The sequence below is a fragment of the Megascapheus bottae genome, chromosome 9, assembly GCF_031878675.1.
Source record: "Megascapheus bottae isolate mThoBot1 chromosome 9, mThoBot2.hap1, whole genome shotgun sequence".
In the NCBI taxonomy this organism is placed as follows: domain Eukaryota; kingdom Metazoa; phylum Chordata; class Mammalia; order Rodentia; family Geomyidae; genus Megascapheus; species Megascapheus bottae.
In genome coordinates, this window is record NC_143517.1 from 65,089,451 (window position 1) to 65,101,137 (window position 11,687).

Genomic DNA, 11,687 nt, shown 5'->3' on the forward strand with positions numbered 1-11,687 from the left:
CCTCTCAGGCCCCCTGAGGAGATGCAGAGTGGGGCGTGGTGGGGAGGAGGAAGCAGCATCCTTTGCTGGAACAACAAAGAAAGCTTTGAAAATCAAACCTTGAGCAAAAATGAGTCTCGTGAGGAAAAAGGCCAAGGGAGGGGAAAGAAAAAGAAGGGGTGAGAGGGAAGGAAAGAATGGGAGGGAGAAAGGGGTGAGAATGTTGAAAGGAATGGCATTGAGGATGCAGTTTATTCATACACGGCTTTGTTAGATGTTGGCTCCAGTGTTCAATGGACTTAATGATAAGAAAATAGTAAAAATAAAGAGGGGAGACAGGTTATATGCAGACCAAGCAGAGAGAAATTGCATGAGAGGGAGAGAACTTTGAGGAGGAGAATGGTGGTTTATCTCCATTCTTAGCTCACAAAGTAAAACAGGAAACAATCTAGGCTAGAACCCCAGGCCAGTCCCTTGAAATAGAAAGGTGTCAACTCCAGGTTAAGTGTGGTGTTTACCACCAAAGCAGTGGTAGTGTTATCTGTACGAGGTAATGCATGTTTTTACGGTCACTTAATCTCTATTAAAGGGGGTCATCACAGAGCCCTTATTGATTTTTCTGTTTAGAGAAATGAAGAAAAAAATGAGCTTTATTAGCATCAGGGTGTTAATCACAGCTCCAAAATGCTGGCTATGACTACTCCTGTGCACATGACATGCGTGGAATCAGTGCTCTGAGGTCTGGGAAGTCTTGTCTGCAGGTAAGGTCATACTTACAAAACAGGAGAGAGGAAAGAAGGAAAAGAGTTCAGGCTGATATAAATGATATGTCCAAAGACAAACCCAGTCATGCCTCAACCTAGACACACACACACACACACACACACACACACACACACACACACACACACACCCTCGCCTGCAGATAATGAAGGTGACTCTTGATAAAAGACAAATGAATCCTGTTGCCACTGAGGAAACCAACATGGTACTACATAGCCAATTAACTTCTGCTCCTGGTGGGAGGTGGCTTGGCCATGAAAAATTTGTATCCAGGAATGGGCATCATCTACTGGGCTTCAAAATAAGTGGCAGATCCACTGTGACCTGAAGTCACATAACAGAGAGCTCTCCTCCCGCTAGACTCGTAACATCCTTCACCAAGGTGGTGTACAATAGTAGAACATGAACCTAGGCCAGAATGGATGCCTGGTCTGAGACCAACAGGAGGCCCTCAGTTGATTAATTCTTTGTTGATGGCTTATTGGAAGGAGTAAGGTGGGCTGGTCTTAGGGGAGTGGACAGCAATTCACTCCACGGGCTGGAAGCCAGTTAGGGATATTTCTATACTTTTGCAACAGGAGGCAGGCAGTGAAATTAGTACTGGATAGTGACTTTCTTTATCAGGTCAAAGTGAACAATTATTTGCCTCAACCAGAAATAATGTTCTAATAATTTTTCGTCATTTCCCCTGGCTCTGAGATAGCTCTAGTATTTAGTACATGGATTGACTATTTTGTGCTTCCAGACTGCGTATAACACTGCAAGCTTTCATTTTTCATGCTCCAGGGGCAAGAAGTGATTACATGGACTTAAATCCAGGAAGTGTTTACTCAGTGCTCCCTCACTGTTACCCCATTAGGGAAGAGCCATTGGTGAGCCAGCCCTATGCTCAACATAAGCTGCTGGTGCTGAGAGGAACCAGAGAGGAGGGGATTCTTAGAGCTGTGAAGTCAGAGACAAGGACTCACATTATGGGAAATCACTTAACCTTATCTGTGGAAAGATTCACCAGCAATAACATTATAAATGCATAAGATCAAGCTAAGCCTAAAAGATAAATCAGTGATACACTGGAAATAAGCATTCTAGACCTCTCAGGAGTACTGGATGGCTGTATGCAAAACACAGGAACACAGAACAAAAGAGAAGGGCTATCAGGTATAATATTGGTCATGGAAAAAGGTTAAGCATCTCTATTAACTTTGTGTGTCTGCCATGGTAACCTATCACCAGCCAGATGACTTCGAATATATGAACATGTTGTCTCACAGCTCTGGACCCAGAAGCCTGAAAGCAAGGCATGGGCAGGGAAAGGCTCCCTCTGCAGGTGTTCAGGAAGAGTATTCCCAGGCCTCTGTCCTACTTCTGATGACCTCACTTGTTTCTCTACCCATAGCTACAACAATCACATCTATTTCTTCCTACGCCTCTCCACACAGGCTGTAATATCTCTCTGTGTGTTCAAATTTCCAGCAGTATATAGCGAACTCTAATGACTTCACTTAAAATTGAATATGTCTAAGGCCCCAATTCTAAAGGTGATATTAAGGTCACCATTCAACCCAGAAGACCTTCGACATATGGGAATGTGGCTATCTCACCATCAACACTCTTCTGCAGCATCCCTGGGGGACACATACGAGTCTTTCCACGTTTCATAATTAATCAATGCAACATTTGAAACTAAAATTACCATCTTACATTTGCTGTCTCTGTGACAGAGGGCATACCACCCTGACCACATGCTGTCCAGGCAATATCTCATTTGATTTGATTTCCCAGGTAGGCATGGTCCATTGACATTTTACATTCAAGGTAACTAAGGGTTGCTTGCTACAAAAACCAACTGTAAGTTACGCTGGTTAATCAATACTGCACACAATTTAAGCTCAAAATGTGTGCACGTAGCAATAGGTCATTCCAACATCACCTAGTCCAGTCAATTGCTAAGCAAGAGGGTTCTAAAATGATATAACGCAGACTATGATACCAAATATCAAGTATCCAATGTGGATAAACGTAAATGGGTACCTTTTCCTCTGCTTAACAAAAATGGGAAGAAAAGAGTTTAGAAAATGACAGACTGTCAATAAGTCCATTTACTCTTCCCAGTATATTTTACCAGGTCTCTCTCCTCTAGCTTATTTTTCTCTCCATCTTCCATGGAAGTCTTCAGCTCTTGACAGTCACTAAGTTGAATCTGCATGGACATACACTCTCAGGTAACTTTGGACGAAACCTTAGTTGTACCATTTATAGGATGCATGCCTCTGGAGAGACATCTAACACTTTGTTTCTTCAACTGCTAAAACGGAACAAATTACACCAACCTATTTCTTATACTTACTCGGCAAATTGTGATCCTGCATATAAATTCCCTTCACTCTGCCTTCGACATTTCCTGTGGACAGGTGTTTCTCTTATCTTTCAGTTGTTTAGCCCAAACTGAAATAATTGTCTTCTGGAACTAAAAAGTGTTCAAAGAGGGATTGAGTCCTTACAACACCACTTTCTCCTTATTTTCCAAAAACACATCATGTCCTTATTCAAAAGAAAAGGAAAAACAGATTGAGCATTAGCTGTAAGATCAATCCCAGGCTTATTTACAAAGGTACTAAAAAGCAGATTTGAAAATAAGCGATCATAATTTTAAGGTCTGAGGAAGGCAACAACAAAGTTCCAAAGAAGCTGATGCTAGAATTAGCATGTAGAAATAAGGAAGATATTAAAACATGCCCCTCTACATCAAGACTTCATTGTACATCAGATGCAAGGCTAAGATTTCTATTTCTATATAAATATGCAGGGGGTGAGGAATATAGCTCAATGGTAGAGTACTTGCTTAGTATATACAAGGCTCTGGGTTCAATTACCAGCACCAGAAAAAAAAACTATCCTACTTAAATATGTCTGATTATAGTAGTTATATAGTGGTCTTCTTCCTTAAAGCTGGATTTGGGAAGCCAGAGAAGAGATCTGCCATAGAGTATGTGCTTGGCATGTGCTAGACCTCAGGAAAATGAGCTACACTGCCCTTACCACAGAAGCTTCCGTTCATTATTGTAGTTTCTCCACTACCAGAATTGTATAGAAAGTGAATTTATCTCCAATTTGCCTCAGTTACTTTTTGATAGCCAAGCAAATATATTCATCTCATTTCATACATCTGTATAGCCTCTTACACTTTAGGACATGTATCAAAAGTTCCTTATAGATTTAATAGATTAAGTGTTGCTTCCTTTATTTTCTTCCCTTACCTTCCTCCCCTGCCACCACCCCAGCACTGGCTGGAACTCAGAGACGCACATTTTCAAGACCAACTGGCATTGTATGCTTAGGCCATTTTTTAAAATTTATTTTCAGGTACGTATCATGTTACTCTCACCTATGGCTAAAATCACAGATACACATACACACGCGCACACACACACATCCATATAAACCTTATGGTCTGAGAAGGAATCCCCTTCTTGGGCATAATCCTAAATTCATCCCAATCTCTGCCTCCTGAGTAGCTGATGGACATGTCACCGTGTCCAGCTCAATGTCACCCTCTGTGCCATGAATGTATTTCTCCTTAAGAGCTGCTATATAAAAATGAACATCATACCCACTCTTTTGCCCTTAATTGATTAGTTTTGACAGAAACAGCTCAAGAATTGTCTTTTATAACATTATCAAGCTTAATAAATGGACAGAACCCTTCAAAAAGAAAACATTGTTATATCTAGAAATGTTAATTGTTTTCAAACAAGACATCTCTACCTTACTAATTCTTTTATATCTCTTTAGCCAAAGCTGTTTTACTAATTAAATGTGATCAAAAGTATACACTAATGTGACTCAGAGAAACAACACAAGCATCAAGAGCTCAAAGCCTAAATTGATGCTTTGTTAGAGAAAAACTCCAGAGTATGAATGTTTAAGGGTACTTTTTTGAATGTACAGAAAAAAAATAGTTCCCCAAAGCTCTGAAGAAAAGGCCAAAACTATGCTTTGAAGCTAGAATAGGGAGAAAAGCCTGTGAGATTCCATCTCCAAAGTGACCTAGAGAAAGCAGAATTGTTGGCATGGCTCAAGTGAGAGTCAAGCAAGCACGAGGTCCTGAGTTCACATCTACTCACCCACCAAAGATTATCAGTTATCTTGAAGAGCTATGAATCAAAATTATCTACTTTTAGAGTAAAAAGTAGAAAGCTTAATATAGAATATGGAAATATGTGAGGATCTCTCTACAATTATGTTTGTTGAACTAAATTTGAGGATACTGCTTTGTGTCTCATCCCTTGGCAGTTATCCCATTGGATATGCTGTCTTTATTATTATGGTCTTCTTTAGATAAGGAAAAGACTACAAAACACGATGGGCTGGAAAGCATGAGTTCATTTGTGTTTGGATCCCACTTTCTCACAGGGAAGGCTCAACAGGAGAGCTCCCTAGCTCTATTCGGAGGCTCGCTAAACTGAAGTATACATTCAATAAGGCTTCTAGTCCTCAAATAGTTGACTAGTCACCATTTTAACCCAGAAATTGCAATTCGAGGTGGCCCCCCCCAAATCAAAAGCTTATGTCTACACAAAAATCTGTTCATAAAAGTTTATAGCAGCATTACTTGCAAGAGTTAAAACTTGGCAACAATATAAATATCTATCCATTAAGGAAGTGGCAAGCAAAATCTGGCATATGGAGACAATGGAATGTTATTCAGCCATGACTGGGAATGGAATACTCACCCTCTTTTGAAGACATTATACTCAGAGAATAGAGCTAAGTACAAAGGTACATCTGTATGACCCCCTTCCAATAAAATTCAAGAATAAAAAACTCACAGAAACAGAAAATAGATGATTATTAATTTCCAGGAAACAGGTGTAGAGACAAATGAAAGGGTTTATTTGGGGGAATAATAAAAATATACTTTAGTTAAATAGTGATGATTGCATGGATTCAAGAATAAAATAACAGTTCTTAAAATAAACTTCAAAGGGTGATTTTTTCTTTGGTTGGTAGATGAGTCCTGTATCATGCAAGAAAAAAATGCTTTACCAAACTGGGGCCTTTTGCAAAGTATCTCAAAAGTGATCAGAAATTTCACAGGCAAACAATTTATGGGCCAGCCAGACAGAATACACAAGAACCAGTAGATCAGAGGCAGGTTTTATGTGGCATATGCACCACAAAGCAAAGGTACCGGGTTATGAGCCTCTTGTTTATATCAGGCCAAGGAGCTGTCTCCAGCTGTCTGAAGCTGTATCTGGAAGAAGCCTTTCAAACTGTCAAGATGACCTATTATCACAACAACGCTTCTAAAAGATGAATAGAATTACTTGTTGCATTCTGTATTATTTTTCTCTTGGTTTGTTTTCTCTAAGATTTATCCTGCACATTACAAGGTTAGGTGTTTTGTTGTTATTGTTGTTGTTGTTTCTGATACAAAGCAAACAAGAGGGAAAATATAGAAAGACCTGAGGTTGGGATGGGAGAATACAAACTTGCTAAAAATTAAAATGAATAAAAGAGTCTCTCACAGTCAGGCAAAGCATGAACATATCTTTCCGACAGTAGTGAACAAAGCATTTCTTGTTCTAGTCTTTGATAATCCAACCATGTCATTAAATCTTTCTTCTCTCCGTAGGTCAAATTGTTTGAACAGACAGACAGTTTTCACTACATGGATAAATCAATTAAACAAGTGATTTAACTTGCCCTTACCAAAGAAATCTGGGTTGGTCACTTTATTAGAGTCTTCAAGAAAAATAGAATCAGTAGGATATTCTAATATTCTATTTATCTATTTATCTACCTGCTATCTATTTGTCACTTATGTTCTATCATTCATAGATGATTGACTGATGATAGATAAATAGATAGATAGACAGATAGATATACAGACAGACACACAGACACACAGATGTTTTTTAACAGCAACAAAAATAATGCTGGTATTTAGCTAGTTCTTTCTTGTGGACTGAAAATAGTGTTTCTACTGAAAGAAAAATGTTCTTTTAAACCAATTTTATTTCACAGTTAGGACATCATAGTGGAACAGAGGTAAAGCCATTTGTCCAACATGATATGGACAGTAACACAATCCACGTTTAGTCAAAAATCAAATACATCTAAATCATGCTATTTCTACTATTCCAGAGTGCCCTGCCATCTGGAAAGGCCTTCAGTAGAAACCAACTGGTCTACCTTAAAACATGGGCTTTGCAAGGTGTCTGTGCAGACTAAGAGGGGTACAAAATGACACTGCATTCAACTGAGAGTCTGTAGCAGACAGGGTCAGGACACTCACTTTTCTGACTTCTGAATATCACCAGCATCTTCCCAGTATCTTCCTCCATTCTGCAGGGATGCCAGGATGCTCTGTGAGGTTTGTGAAATGTTTACAGACTTGATAATCTTTACGAGGAATATTTAGAAAGGTGTTTGAAGAGAACGTGTATTTTTTTGTTGGTAGAAAAGGAAGCTTACCTTTCCACTCATTTGGCATACCCATTTCTCTCTGTATATAGTTTCTCTGTCTCCTAAATCTTTAGATCCCAGTTCCTCTTTTGTAGTCCATTCTCATTTGCATAGATTTTCCTTTTCTTAATACATCTTATGTGACGACGAATCCCTTTATCTAATCTCTAATTCCTCCTCTGCACCCTGCTCCCCTTATTATTTTGATATATCACTGAACTTTTTTTGCCAGTCCTGAGCTTTAGCTCAGGGCATGAGCATTGTCCTTGGGCTTTCTCAAAGTCAGAGCTCTACCACTTGAGCCACAGCACCACGTCTGGCTTTTTTCTATGTATGTGGGACTGAGGAATTGAACCTGGGTCTTCGTGCATGGTAGCAAGCACTCTACCACTAAGCCAAACTCCTGGTCCCACATCACTGAATTTTTAAACAAATAGTATCAGCTATTTACAAATTTACAGATGTCTAGTATTTGATGATCAGGAAGTTAACTTTGTACAGTGGGCTGAATAAAGCCCTCTATGGATGCCAGATTCCTAGACTCCAGAAATGTGTCAGTGTGTGGTAAAAGGGACTGATCTGTGATAAGCCAAGTGACTACAATGTAATCAACAAGGCCCTTAATTAGAGAGACGTAGGAGGTCAGAGTCAAGGAGTGCTAATTATGAGGAAGGAGCTGTGTTGGAGAGATTAGGGATACCACTATACCACAAGAAGCTTCTAGAACGTGAAAAAGGCAAAGAAATTGATTCTCTGCTAGAGCCTTCAACATAAAATGGATCTGTCAACACCTTGATATCAGCTGTTTGAGACCAACTGTGGATGGTGGAATTCTAGAATCTTAGAGGATGAATTTTTCTTTATACCCACTTAGTGCTTTGTTTGACAGAAATGAAACAAAACGATGTAACAACACACCTCTTGTAGATGCCTCTTTTTTCAAAGCAGGATGTTGTTCCTAATTGTCTTGAAGATGATTATCTTGAAGGTCATGAGATTCCAAAGGAAAAGGAAATGGCTCCACAAATTACATGACATCCAGCTTTCTTTTCCTTTTGTAAGCGATCTCATGGTCTAAAGGAATGGAATGGAATTGGAGGAGTTCCCCTAGATTCAATCTCCAGAGGAGTTATTGGAAGACTCTGTCACATTACTTCTTCTAAAGTAGAGGACTAAGTGCTCTCACAGACTATGGAAAAGTCATAACTACCTCCACTCCTCTGTAATGGCCAAGCCTTTCATATTTCAGACTCATTTTCTCAACTTCATAAAACCTCTCATTTCTGATCTTTTATTTGGGCCATGTTTTACTTTTCATAACACATTTTTCATAATTTATCATTCATTTACATTCCAATTAAGGACACTGGCTGTTTGTAAAAGCTACCCTGATGGGGGAGTAGGAAATAAATCATTGAAGTTGCTATAATCTGCACTTCCATTACCACCTCATTTACCCTAATGACACTGAAAAGATTGTCACCATCGCTGTAGTTCATCCCTGTAATAGAAATTCCCTTTGGAGTTGAACACACAGAGCTATAGATATTTGCATGTGCTGAATATGCTAATGAGACCAGTTCCTGGCTGGACCTCGCCCAGGGACTCTTCATTTAGGAAAGGCTCAACTAGAAATTAAATTCTATGCCCAACCTTCCAAGAAGATGTCCCCTAGCTCGAATAATGAACATTTAACAAGAAAGGCATTTGATTATCATTACCACATGGTCCTAATTCCTCGTTGTAGTTTGGCACCAATTTTGCACCTATTATGTTGCTTTAAGCAGAGGAGAGTGGGTGAGAGAAAGACATGGTATGTAATGGCCAGCGTTCTGAGGAATTCTGCCTAATATCATCCTAAAGACCCTATGCCAATGGGAGGATGTGACATGTCAAATAGTAATAATAATAATAATAATAAGTAATTATAAATAAGAATGTAATTTTGTTTTTGTTTTTGTTTTTGTTTCTTTTTTGCCATTTCTGAGCTCAGGGCCTGAGCATTTTCCTTGGGCTTTCTCAAGGCTAGACCTCTACCAGTTGAGACTCAGCACCACTTCAGGCTTTTTTCAATGTATGTGGTACGGAAGAATCGAACCCAGGTCTTTGTACATGCTAGACAAGCACTCTACCACTAGGCCAAACTCCCAGCCCCAAAGAACAGAATTTTTCTTATGCTTCCACTATGTTTGATGCAACTCACAAATAGATTTGCATTCTAATTTTTAACATTAGCAACAGATTGTTACAACTAAATAATTGTCAAAGTTATATTAGAGATGACAGATGCTATTGGTGCCTGTTGCTGGAATCTGTTGTTACCACTGCACTGTGTAAGGGCCCAACTTCCAACACACATTCTGTGCCTCTGCTTGTGGATGTCTTGGTTGTCTGTGTGATAAAACCATGATCTCTCAGAACTAATATGCTCTCCTCTAAAACAATAATGGATAGGAGATGAGTGAATCACCATGCACCTCCCATCTCTCCTTCTGAGAGCAGAAGAAATGACCCTTGTAAACTGTCAATCATACCAAGTCTTCATTAGAGTTAGGTTTCTCCTGTAACTCAAATTATACTGACTTTCCTCCTATCCCTGCTTAACCTCTTATTTGTCTGTAAGTTCATTGCACATAAATCCCTATCCCAGACTGAGTTCTCCAGCCCACACATGCTTTTCTGAAATCTTTTATAAGAACTTCAGTCTTCAACTTCAATCTTCCCTTAAACCTCTCAAGGCCCAGGGTTCATGGTCACTGGATGTGTGCAGACACTAACCTGGTATCCGGTATAGCTGGGTTTCTGGTTACATTTCCTTTCACTCCTGGTTTATTTATTGCACCTTTTCAGTGCTATACTGTGTTCAGTGGCATACTCACAGCCTAAGCCTCATTTAGAACGAGAGTTTTTGCTCTTGTAATTGAGGATCTCAAGCCAAGGTTTCCTTTATTAGGTAAAGATCTATTTCCAATGACTTTGGGTAGAGGATGGTCTTTTTGTGCCAAGGACCATTTGGATACTCAAGCATCCTTGGTAAGCCATACACAATTATAAATACAGGAAGACAGACATGGCCAGTTGTTTATATATCTGTGCTATCATGCTATTAGTCATTAATACTTTATAGGATATTTTTCCAGCCTGAGGCTAGAAGTTCCCACCTCTGCAAGGGGACACAGGTATTAAAAGCAGAGGAGCATAGGAAGATGAGAAGACATGTAACTGGTATAGAACTATAGGGAATCATCCCTGCTGACACCTTCACTTCAGGAATTCTGACATCCAAAAGTGTGTAAAAGAACAGATTCCGATTGCTTTAAGTCTTATGGCTTCTGATAATTTACTGAGATAAATACTGATGTCATTTTTGTTAGAACACCCCAGAGAAACAGAACAAATAAGATACAGGGGCATGTGCACACACACACACACACACACACACACACACACACACACACAGTCCCTGAACTACGACATTTTGGCCTTATTATGGTAAAGAATTGGAACACATTCAGTAGAAACCATAGTTTGAATGTTGAATTTTTTATGATGGTAATATAATCCTTCCTCCTAAGGCCTGGCAGTCGTAGCTACCTGCAGATGCCAGGCATCCATATGATCAGAGTGTGAAAAGCTGATATTGTATGATGTGCTATGCTGCCCAACTTATAAAAGACTTATTATGATGTAACCCCACTGTAGGTCAAAGAGCAATGGTGTGTGTCTGTCCATGTGTATGTGCTCATCTGTGTGGTATATTTGTACTCAGTTGCACATCACTGACTTATTTGTTCATTGTTTTTTGTGTGTATGGTAGGAGTTATCTCGTGTTATAGGAGCTGAGAAGTCACCATGTCTGCCATTGCAGAGCCAGAGGAGGGGATGTCAATCAGAATCCACAAACCAAAGACCCAACAGCACCAATGGTCAAGCAGAGAGTGGATGACCTAATTCAAGCATCATATTCACCTTCCTCTGCCGCTTGATCAGCTCAAGTCTGCAACAGATTAAACAATTGCCATATGCACAAGTGCAGGAAACCCCCTTTACTGACTATATGAAATTAAAGGCTAATTTCTTATGGAAATAGTCTCATTGATATACACAAAAATGACATTTTCCTAGCTACGTAGGCATCTCTTATTAGCCCAACCAAATAAACCCACAAATTAACCTTTACCTCCAATGACGATCTTTGGATTTATTTCTCCCACAACTGTTTTTGCATGAGACCCACGATTTCACCCCAATCTCCAAGGCTTGTGTAAGCAAACTACAAGCAGTGCAAGATGCCAAGGTGAGTATCCTTTTTGTTTGTTTACCAGTCCTGGGGCTTGGACTCAGGGCCTGAGCACTGTCCTTGGGCTTTCCAAGGCTAGAGTTATACCCCTTGAGCCACAGCACCATTTTTAAGGCATTTTCTATGTGGTACCAAGGAATCGAACCTGGGCAAGCAC

At 39.6% G+C, this 11,687-nt stretch overlaps 1 long non-coding RNA gene across 1 annotated transcript; it reads left to right on the plus strand.

The window, feature by feature from the left end:
* The first annotated feature begins 451 nt into the window (after positions 1–451).
* On the plus strand, positions 452–11,317 carry LOC150059285 (uncharacterized). The gene is made up of 2 exons (XR_016536637.1): positions 452–740; positions 11,048–11,317. It is a non-coding gene; the product is annotated as an uncharacterized LOC150059285 (long non-coding RNA).
* Positions 11,318–11,687: the final 370 nt, after the last annotated feature.